At 23.6% G+C, this 10,339-nt stretch overlaps 1 long non-coding RNA gene across 1 annotated transcript; it reads left to right on the top strand.

Moving 5' to 3' along the window:
* The first annotated feature begins 3,351 nt into the window (after positions 1 to 3,351).
* On the top strand, positions 3,352 to 3,678 carry LOC115891375. Its single transcript, XR_004051828.1, has 2 exons — positions 3,352 to 3,395; positions 3,457 to 3,678. It is a non-coding gene; the product is annotated as an uncharacterized LOC115891375 (long non-coding RNA).
* The last annotated feature ends 6,661 nt before the right edge of the window (positions 3,679 to 10,339 follow it).

The raw sequence follows: 10,339 nt of genomic DNA, 5'->3' as shown, positions 1-10,339 counted from the left end.
ATAATTAATCTAATTGCTCTAGAATTATTATGCTACGTTTAAAAAGTGCTTTATTAAAAATTCAGGATATGTGTCCAAGTTTTTTCTTTTTTTTTAATTTTTAAATGCTGTAGCTCCATGTCATGTTCATAATAGGTTTTTTTTAACATTCCATTAAAACTACGGAGGCCTTAAAAGGCCTTTTAGCCTCCGTAATTAAAATTGTAGAATCAGCTTCAGCAACATTAACAGTTACCTTGTTTAATTCTGCTTATACATATATTGCATTAATTTTTCTGCTACCTTAAGATTTCTCTATTCTTACACCAAATTTATGTGATTTTCTTAGCATAATATGATTTATAAACCATATTTTTCCTAATGGAAGGATGGAATAGGATATGCAGAATTAAGATATTTTAACATTTATTTTCCAGACAGAGCATAATATAGTATTAAGATTAAGACATAACAAATATTATAAGGAAGATCTTAATATAAATCACAAACTAATTACAAACTAATCTTAATTTGGTCTTGTATAAACACAGGTATAAAACTAATAAGATCAAAACTCAACCTTCACAATATTGTCAAGATTTGGCATTATAGGAAGCAAGAAATTACAGTAGGTAATATTAAATACTGTAATGTATTCTACGACACAAACCGTCTCCCTTCTAAAGAGAAAAAGATAAAACATAAAGCTTATTTTAGTCTTATCAACACACTCTTCGATAAAATATATGTCTAAAATTGCTATTAATCTACTAACTTGATATTTTTAAGAAATTATGATACAAACATTATAATCAAAGTATATTATATTAGTAACATTATAAGTAAGATGTTACCTCTATCTCCCATTGATGTGTATTGTTCTATAGACTCGTCATGGTAGAACTTCAATATATCAATACATATAATCAAAACTATTGTTGCCTGTAAATAACTAGAAATTAAATAACTTGAAAGAAATAAAATAATTCTAATAAGTTTAAAACCATTAAGAAAAAATCAGTAAATGATAATTTTGAATTCTAATGTAAATATATAAATAAATGTTTTATTATTATTACAATTTTTTATATTCAGCTTTATATATCATTCCTTAATTTTGGATATCAAGATAAATCTGAAATTATAAAATTAATTATAGAATTTGTATTATTATTGATTAACACTCAAAAAAAAATTTCAACTGCAAATAATTCGAAAATAAACTGCAATTTGGCAAACTCGACGATGTGCGCTTGCGTAGTATCGATGATCAAATGCAGCAAATATGGGCTTCAAGGTCAGCCACCGGATCCACACCTTTACCCGAAATTTTGTTAAATAGCTATTAATTATTAATTTTATTTGGTAATGGTGTGGATCCGGTGGCTGACCTTGAAACGAGTTTTTGCTGCATATAGTCACAGACACTACGCATGCGCACATCTTCAATGTTGCCAGATTGCGAGTTATTTTGGAATTATTTTCAGTAGAAAACAAATATGTGCTTTTCAGTGTTTTTTTGTCAATATATACCGTATGATCGAAAAAACGGCGTCCAGTTGGCTGGGAAATGACGATTGAGGACATTTCCATAAAATGACAGCGATCTTCATTTCATAGTCATTGCTGACGCTATTTTTTTTTCAATCATAGTACGCGGTATATTATTTTAATATTTCGCACAACACGTGAACGCTTATTATGTATTTTCATAGTCAATAAGATTATATAGAAATAAAACTCTAGATTCCTATCTAGATTATTATGCTACGTTTAAAAAGTGCTTTATTAAAAATTCGGGAAATTAAAAGGGATGTGTCCAAGTTTTTTCTTTTTTTTTAATTTTTAAATGCTGTAGCTCATGTCATGTTCATAATAGATTTTTTTTTAACATTCCATCAAAACTACGGAGGCCTTAAAAGGCCTTTTAGTCTCCGTAATTAAAATTGTAGAATCAGCTTCAGCGACATTAACAGTTACCTTGTTTAATTCTGCTTATACATATATTGCATTAATTTTTCTGCTACATTAAGATTTCTCTATTCTTACACCTAATTTATGTGATTTTCTTAGCATATATGATTTATAAACCATATTTTTCCTAATGGAAGGATGGAATAGGATATGCAAAATTAAGATATTTTAACATTTATTTTCCAGACCAAGCATAATATAGTATTAAGATTAAGACATAACAAATATTATAAGAAAGATCTTAATATAAATCACAAACTAAGTCTTAATTTAGTCTTGTATTTCTATTATTATTATTATTCTTATAAAACTAATAAGATCAAAAATCAACCTTCACCATATTGTCAAGATTTGGCATTATAGGAAACAAGAAATTACAGTAAATTAAGAAAAGAATATCAAAGTACACGATATTAAATACTGTAATGTATTCTACGATACAAACCATCTCCCTTCTAAAAAAAAAGATAAAACATAAAGCTTATTTTAGTCTTATCAACACACTCTTCGATAAAATATATGTCTAAAATTGCTATTAATCCACTAACTTGATATTTTTAAGAAATTATGATACAAACATTAATTATAATCAAAGTATATTATATTAGTAACATTATAGGTAAAATGTTACCTCTATTTCCGATTGACGCGCGTGTATGTTCTATAATAAGACAATAAGACCCGTCATGGTAGTACCTCAAAACATCAATACATATAATCAAAACTATTGTTGCTTGTAAATAACTAGAAATTAAATAACTTGAAAGAAATAAAATAATTCTAATAAGTTTAAAACCATTAAGAAAAAATCCGTAAATGATAAATTTTAATTCTAATGTAAATATATAAATAAATGTTATTATTATTACAATTTTATATATTCATAATACTTTCATTTCACAATCTTCATTATCCTTCTTACCTTAATTTTGGATATCAAGATAAATCTGAAATTATAAAATTAATTATAGAATTTGTATTATTATTGATTAACAAGCAAAAAAAATTTTCAACTGCAAATAATTCGAAAATAAACTGCAATTTGGCAACATCGACGATGTGCGCTTGCGTAGTTTCGATGATCAAAAGCAGCAAATATGGGCTTCAAGGTCAGCCACCGGATCCACACCTTTACCTTTTATTTTTTATTATATTCTTATTAATAATAATCATAGGAATATTTTATACTAAAAGTAAAAAATTTAAAAATCGATATAAATACCCATCCTTAATATTTGGGTTATATAACCACAGATTACTTTTATATATCATGTCATTTATGTCATTTATATTTAATTTATGGATAATAGTAAACAAAAAAATTATTATCAGAACCATTATTTGAAAATTTAATAATCATTAATATATTTTTAATTGATTATATACTAATTATAAATTATATACAGTAATTATTAATGGGGAAAAATATATTAAATATTTCGGTAAGTCTGAAATCAAAAATTTATTTTTTCATATATTTTATAATGTAAATTTTATTTTTAGAAATAATTTATTTGGAAAATCTAAAAGACATGTCTGAAAATATACTTATATGTTCATATTGTAACAAAGAAAACACACAACTGATGTACCAGCTAGTAATCTAACTGATATCTTGCCATTATTATGAATAAAACAAATTTTTATGACTTAAACCTATTGTCATGTTAATATAAGAAGATATTCCGAGAGAAAAAATGACCATTAAGAAGACCAAGAATGCGGTGAAAAAATAATGTTATCACAGACATATAGATCCTAAATGTTGAGTAAACAAAATAACCAATGTTAAACCACAACAAATAGAGGTAGATTGTAAAATCATTAAGAATCCATCCCAAGTTGTAATACTACAGAGAAAAAGAGAGAGAGGAAAATTAGTATTAAACATAATAGGATATAGAAAAAAACTACATTAATATTGCTATAAAGAAAAAATAATTCATATTGACACCTATTTTTAAACTGATGCAATAATCATTAATATGTAAATAATTTATATACTACTAATAAATAAAGCACTTATTCAATCATCATTTATCATTTATTTTTCATGAATTGAGATACAAATACCTTCATCACTACTCATCGATTAAATAAATCAACTGATTAAATTTATTATTCGTAATGGTGTCTACGATAACACATTAGCAATTCTTTAATTCATCAATGCAGTAGTGAACAGTGCTAAAAATTTCATTTTATTGAATCTGTATTAGTATTGATAATTATTAAACTAACTCATAAGATTTTTGTATCATGAATATGATTCATAAAATATTTTAGTTTTACAATTTTTTTTATAATGTTAATATAGTTATACATATATTAGTACTTTTTTCCATCCTACATATTAATATGTTTTATAATATATCTTAATTTTAATTTCCTTTTTTTAATAAAAGCATTAAAAAACTTTTTAATTTTATCTTGATTAACCTACAAAAATTAATCAACAAACATTAATATTTATTTTTATTAATTTACTTATAATTTTATTAATATAAATAATTTTATATTTGCTTTATGTTAAAAATGGTAATATTAATTTTATGTATACATTTTTAATCTTTTATATTATTATAATATTTATATGTAATGTAAATTGAAAATTCATCTATATTGTACATTTTTTTTTAAATATATACTTTTCCATAGTTTTTTTTTGTTTAAATAAATTAATTTTAATAAATACAATAACTTTTATTATAAACAAAAAAAATCATCCCCATGAATATTAAAATATCGTTATTAATATATCTTTATTATACTTTCAAAAATACATTTAATTTTTTTATATAAACATTTAATAACCATATTACATAATTTAACATAAATGAGTAGATAATTATATTAAATTACCTATTTTTAATTATAATATCAAATAATAAAAACAAAAAAATACTCATCCCTAATAAGTTTTCAACTCTAATTAATCAGCGCCATCTGTAATATAAATTTAAATCTGCCATTATCTGTCGTTGATAGTTTGATAGCGTCTCTTTGTCTTGGTTTGCGAGGGAAAATTAGTGTTAGTATCTTCATCCAGAAGTTTCTCAGTGTTTTGTGTTAAATTTTCAATAATATTTCCTTAATTTCGATTCTTGGAATCCCGCTGTCTACATAGAGATAAGGTAGGATCATTTGTATACTATTATATTTTGTACAAATCATTTCGAAACCTACTGTTCGTAACAAAAAATAATACAGCCTACTTTAATATTACAATATAGACATAATTACTAACATAATTACATCAATTTAATGCATATTACAATTCGCTATATACATATACAACTGGCTGTAACTGCCTTCCAGTATCATCAGTATAATAAAAAATCAGCAACAATGAAGTTAATCCCAAAAAACAACTTGAAAAGCAATTACACTAGTGTATATTAATCGGCATAGCCCTCAACAAACTTATAACCGTTTATATCAGTGTATACCAGTATAAATTATTACACTGGACTTTATTACGAGCTGTGACTGCCTTCCAATATCATCAATATGGTAAAAAAATCAGTAATAATGAAATCAATCTCTAGAAATATTGCAACTTAGAAGGCAATTATACTAGTAAACACTAATATAGCAGTTTACATTAATATAAATAGTGCATACAGTTACAAGTTTGTTAAGAACTATGCTAATTGTTTTTTCTTCTTTTTTTTAATTTAATATTATGTATACATTAATTACTATATTTTTACGTAAACCATAACATATATATATACTACAAAAAAAAGATATTATAACAATAAATATGATATAATCCAATAAAAAATTTTTTAAATATTTTCGAAATTATGGTGAAGGGTCTATATAAATTAATTTGACAATTTTTTTGCAATTATACAATATATAATGCATTCATTTTTGCATAAAAATATTAAATATTTATTCTTTATTATATTATTTAATATAGAATTTTTTTAAATTTTAAATATAAATATTTATGCTGTAATAATTTTTTGACAGTTGAAAAGGTAAACATAAGATCTACAATCATAATGTGAATGAACTACAATGTCTATATATTGAAATATTATCCATTTGAGTTTTAGCAATACCTTGGCCAACTTAACAAATTGAAATTATTTTAAAATGTCATGTTGGATTAATATTTTTTTTCAAATTTAGGTGTGAAATTTTCTTACCGAATACCACGCAAGCTTAAATTATTCCTGGAAATTTTCTTTCGGGCACGAATATTTTAGGAAAATTATCCCTCGTCTTCGACTCGGGATAATTTTCAAAATATTCGTGCCCTCAAAAAAATTTCCGAAAATAATTTAAGCTCTTGTGATATTATAAGTGACAATTTTTTTGCAATTATACAATATATAATGCATACATTTTTGCATAAAAACATTAAATCTTTATTCTTTGTTATATTATTTAATATATATAATTTTTTAATTTTATATATAAATATTTATGCTGTAATAATTTTTTTATAAATATCTCATAAAAGTATTACAAAAATTTTAAATAATAAGATACTTAAATAAATAAAAAATATTTATTCATTACATAGCTAAATAATTAAAAACATATATTAATTAAAATATTATCTTACATAAATCTATATATCAATTTAGTACATTCAACAAAAAAAATTAAATTATAAAATACTACTCTATTTATATTTATCATTTTAATAACTATATTATACAGTTTTTTAATAATAACTATTGTTTAATAAGACAATAGTTATTTTTTTTATTTATTTAAAAAATATTTCTTTTATTGTAATCATATAATTAAATGTTTACAACTTAAATATAAATGTATTATTTTAATTATTATTATAAAATTAAATATTCTTATCAAATTTGAACAATTAATAAATAAATTAAGTTTTTAATAAATTCAACATTTGTTTTCTTAATAAAATGTATATCATTATATACATATATATATATATATATATATATATATATATATATATATATATATATATATATATATATATATATATATATATATATATACAGTGTGACCCACTAAGACCGGGCACCCTCCATAAAATCTGTGTTTATAGTCCGATTTTGATGATTTTTTTTTCAAATATGAAGTTTCAAAAAATGTACTTTAGGGCTGAATGTCATGTTATTTCACAAAAAACAAGGCCTACTTAATAAAGTTTTTGTGGTGAAAAATTTGCAAAATCATATTAGCGATTTTTTTTCAAAAAATTTTAGTACACCCCTACATTCGGCATCCCCCAAAACAGTTCTGTACCAAATTTCGTTTAAAATTATTAATTATTAATAATTTTGCAGTTAAATTAAATAATTCCCTATTTTTGCCAATTTAACGATGAGTTATCAAGTAACCCTTGAAAAAACAATCCACGACAACGAGTTTTATTACAAACAATGATAAAAAATACTACAAGCAACACAATAACCGAATAATAAGTTAAACATATTCAAATAATTCTAGTTGCTTCTACCAGCCCTCCATTCAGTTCAATACATTTGTCGCATCTTTTTCTTAGATTAACAGTTACATTCCTAAGCTGCTGTGGTGTAATATTTGCAGAAGCCTCTGTAATTCTAATACGTAATTCATCTACAGATTGAGGTCTAGACTTGTAAACTTGTTGCTTTAAGAAACCCCAAAGAAAGAAATCAAGGGGTGTTAGGTCCGGGGATCTCGGTGGCCACCAATTAGCGGGCTATTTCGACCTATCCACTTATTTTCAAAATTTTCATTTAACCATTCCCTGACAACTGCCGCGTTATGCACAGGTGATCCGTCCAATTGAAATTTTAAATTCAAACGGGTTTGGCATGGTAAATTATGTATTGCATCCCAAAAGTCATTAATCAGAAAATTCAAAAACGTTGGACTATTCAAATTTCTCTCAAAAAAATATGGACCAATGATTCTATCATCAAGTATGCCACACCACACATTTAATTTCTGAGAATACTGTCTTCTTGTATTGATCACCCATTCAGGGTTTTCGACTGCCCAGAATCGCGAATTTTGAGAGGATACTACTCCGTTTGTACTAAATGTTGCCTCATCACTAAATAAAATTTCTTTTAAGAAATTTCTATTATTTAAATACTCTGCTTGAGCCCATAAGCAGAATTCAATCGTCTAACATCATCTCCGTTTTCCAAAGTGTGTAAAATCTTTGGTTTAAAGGGTTTAACTTTATTAGTTCGCAAACATCTCCTAATATTTTCCCTTGGTATATCCAAATCAACACTGGCGCCTCTAATGCTTGCACGAGGATTGTTACGAAAATATTCTAATATTTCCTCATTCCGCCTATTTATTCAATGTTCCGGCCTTCTGTTTTTTAGTAAGTATTTTGACACACAACCAGTTTCATTAAAAACTCTATTTATTCGTTGAACCGTGCTTCTACTTACTGCAGGTCTGTCGGGATGTCTGTTGTTAAATTCTCTGGCAGCTTCTCCTGCTTGAAGATAGTTATCACCCACTAAACGAATCATTTCAATTTTATCCCTAATATTTAATTGTTCCATAATGCAAATAATATTTCTTGATACAACACTTTTCTGCGTGCTATTAAATTAATATTCAATTCTACGCTGCAAGAATTGACAGCTAATAAAACCCATTGTTGTGGATTGTTTTTTTCAAGGGTTACGTTATAACTCATCGTTAAATTGGCAAAAATAGGGAATTATTTAATTTAACTGCAGAATTATTAATAATTAATATTTTTAAACGAAATTTGGTACAGAACTGTTTTGAGGGATGCCGAATGTAGGGGTGTACTCAAATTTTTTGAAAAAAAATCGCTAATATGATTTTGCAAATTTTTCACCACAAAAACTTTATTAAGTAGGCCTTGTTTTTTGTGAAATAACATGACATTGAGCTCTAAAGTACATTTTTTGAAACTTTATATTTGAAAAAAAAATCATCAAAATCGGACTATAAACACAGATTTTATGGAGGGTGCCCGGTCTTGAGTGGGTCACACTGTATATATATATATATATATATATATATATATATATATATATATATATATATATATATATATATATATATATATATATATATATATATATATATATATATATATATATATATACGTGTTTTATATAGGTATATATACATTTATTACCATATTTTTACGTAAACTATAATATATGTATACTATAAAAAAAGATATTATAACAACAAATATGATATAATCCAATAAAAAAACAACTTAAAATATTTTCAAAATTATGGTGAAAGATTTTCTAATTTAATTTGACAATTTTTTGCAATTATACAATATTATAATACATTCATTTTTGTATAAAAACGTTAAATAGTTATTTTTTGTTATATGATTTATTATAAAATATTTTTTTTAAATATTATATAAATATTTATACAATAAATAATTTTTTTTATAGATATCTTATAAAAATATTTATTCATTACATAACTAAGAAATATATATTAACCCTCATTTTAATACATTCAATAAAAAAATTTAATTTATAAAATACTATTGTATTTACATTTATCATTTTAATTTTTATATTATACATTTTTTATTAATAAAACAATCATTTTTTTTTAATATATTTAATAAATATATTTTTTAATTATAATCATATAATTAAATGTTTATAACTTAAAACTTAATAATATTATTTTATTAATTATTATTATAAAATTAAATATTCTTATCAAATTTTAATAATTAATAAATTAATCAATTTTTAATAAATTTAACATTTGTTTTATTAATAAAATGTATATCATTATATTTTTATATTAACAATGAAACAACAAATTTCACAGTTATTTATAGTGTTTATATCAAAATATTAACATATCATTTTTTTATTTTTTTTTTATTTTATACATATATATATTTATTAAGGACTTCTGTTGATTTCTTTCGATCCTAATCCAATTTATAAAAAAAGAACACATTATATATATTTATTACCTTTTTTTAAGTAAACCATAACATATATATACTACAAAAAAAGTATTATAACAATAAATATAATATAATCCAATAAAAAAAAAATTACAATATTTTCAAAAGTATGGTAAAAGATATTTCTAAACTAATTTGACAATTTTTTTACAATTTTACAATATATAATGCATACATTTTTACATAAAAACATTAAATATTTATTCTTTGTTATATTATTTAATATACAGGGTGTTTCAAAACAAATGCGAAAAACTTTAGGGGGTGATTCCTTGTTCAAAATAAAGGGTAGTTTGCTTTATAAACGTTGGGTCAAAAGTCAACCATTAGGGAGATATCGCGGTACAAAGATGGCGGAAAAATAATGTTTTTATTTTTTATCTTGTAAACGAAAAGAGATAGACTAATGAAATTTTATGGAAGCATTACTGTTATGAAAACACA

Source organism: Sitophilus oryzae, unplaced genomic scaffold (assembly GCF_002938485.1).
Source record: "Sitophilus oryzae breed Bouriz unplaced genomic scaffold, Soryzae_2.0 scaffold_1180_pilon_pilon, whole genome shotgun sequence".
Taxonomy (NCBI): Eukaryota; Metazoa; Arthropoda; class Insecta; order Coleoptera; family Curculionidae; genus Sitophilus; species Sitophilus oryzae.
Note: the sequence above shows the minus strand (reverse complement) of the source record. Positions and strands in the feature narration are given on the sequence as shown.